Source organism: Mizuhopecten yessoensis, unplaced genomic scaffold, assembly GCF_002113885.1.
Source record: "Mizuhopecten yessoensis strain PY_sf001 unplaced genomic scaffold, ASM211388v2 scaffold11169, whole genome shotgun sequence".
Classification (NCBI taxonomy): domain Eukaryota; kingdom Metazoa; phylum Mollusca; class Bivalvia; order Pectinida; family Pectinidae; genus Mizuhopecten; species Mizuhopecten yessoensis.
The window spans coordinates 1,449,287-1,450,087 of record NW_018408914.1 but is presented as its reverse complement, the minus strand read 5'-3'; positions in this window follow the sequence as shown (position 1 = coordinate 1,450,087).

Sequence of the window (801 nt, the reverse complement as noted above, 5' to 3'; positions counted from 1 at the left end):
TTTTTTATATAATGATAATGGCTTCAAGTCAAATGTTTCAAATTCGTGACTTATTTAAAGGAGTATATAGGCACCTTCCTCCACTTTGTTTTATTTCTACAAAGATTTTCAGTGTTGTATGAATGATTAATGCTTGTGTTCAAAACAAACTTACCATTTACTATTTTATCGGACACAAAATGTCTCTGGACTTTCATGAGTTATATCAGCCATGTTTTACTATATCTGTAATGTTGATGTTTATGACACATGCCTAATTAAAACTAAGTAAATTAAACAACAGCAACCAGGACACTTTAGACGGTGATTTTCACCCTTTAGATCTTTAGCACCACTGATGAGTTAATGGAAGATATGATACAGTAAAATGCACAGTAATATTTTTCAAATAGGTGCTTCATTTCTCCGTATTTCTAGTGATTTATTTAGATACAAAATCTTCTTGAAGCATGCAATTCTTAAAGATGCTTTTTTTTTACGAGGATTTATTATTTCCAGCACAACACATGTTAAAAATAGCTTTAGATGACATTTTTATTATGTAAATGTACGGCTACCATCAACATTATTTGGCATCCCCAATGAAAGCCGCTGGTGCCAACAGCGTAGTCGCCAATACCCTTTTTTTTTTATTAATACTTATACCTCTACTATAATTCGTACCTCCGCGATAGCATTTAAATTAATTTGCAGGCCTACTTATTAATTGTAGTTTGTTATTTGACCAATCTCTTGTTTGTATTACATGTAACATGATTATATGTCTACAATATATCCCCCACGTCCACCATGTATCTTTCC